Source organism: Mirounga leonina, unplaced genomic scaffold (genome assembly GCF_011800145.1).
Source record: "Mirounga leonina isolate KUSES-001 unplaced genomic scaffold, KU_Mleo_1.0 Mir_174, whole genome shotgun sequence".
NCBI lineage: Eukaryota > Metazoa > Chordata > Mammalia > Carnivora > Phocidae > Mirounga > Mirounga leonina.
Genome location: NW_023270451.1, coordinates 25,129,795 through 25,130,866, shown reverse-complemented (window position 1 = coordinate 25,130,866; position 1,072 = coordinate 25,129,795).

Sequence of the window (1,072 nt, the reverse complement as noted above, 5' to 3'; positions counted from 1 at the left end):
ACTAATATCTACTTTAAGAGGGAGGATAGATTTTTCATTTTCTATAACTTACTTCCAGATATTCACATAAATTTTAGAACAAATCTTATCATTGGACAAGAGAACAATCTGAAGCTTCTTTGGTGCATCTCCTTTCAATATCTCCTTTTAACGACATTTCTAATGCACAGAAATTTACCCATTACAGGAGCTTCTTTTCCTCGGCATATGAATTTTTTTTAAAGATTTTATTTATTTATTTGACAGAGAGAGACACAGCGAGAGAGGGAACACAAGCGGGGGAGTGGGAGAGGGAGAAGCAGGCTTCCCGCGGAGCAGGGAGCCCGATGTGGGGCTGGATCCCAGGACCCTGGGGCCATGATCCGAGCTGAAGGCAGATGCCCAATGACTGAGCCACCCAGGGCCTCTCTCCAACTATTTTTCAACACTGGTTTTTGGTGAGGCTGAGTTTTGCATGGAGAAAGGGTGGAGGAGGTGGGACGCTGGTGAGCAGTACCCAGCTCAAGTATCAATCCTTTATACCCCAAGAGCAAAACAGTAAGCATTCAGTTAACTGAACCAACACTTGGTATTTCGGTGAACATCTCATGTTACTCCAGAATGCTCCCGGATGACTTAGGTCTTATTTTCAATGGTCTAACAAAGTATTGCCTACATTTACATACTCTCCCTGGGGTGAGCTCTGGTCAACATGGTTTTATTAATCTTATTACGTCTCCAGAAATGTTTTGGTGCCCCTTGTAGATTAGTGTCCCTGCCAGATGCCCAGGTGGCCTTCTTAACCTGGCTCTGAAGACAGACCCTAGAAAAGTTTTCTCCTCTCTCTGAGTGGCCATGTGTTAATGGAGTTTATTGAGGAAAAAAAATCTAGTTCATCACCCTACAAAAGGCTAGAGCTCCTTATAACTGATATTCCATGGGACTATGGAGAGCATAGATGCAAGGCTCATACCATCATAGACTCAGGGAATCATAGATAAGAAATGGAGATAGAGGACCCATTTTATCTTTCCTTCTTTCTTCTTTTTCCTTTCCTTTCCTTTCCTTTCCTTTCCTTTCCTTTCCTTTCCTT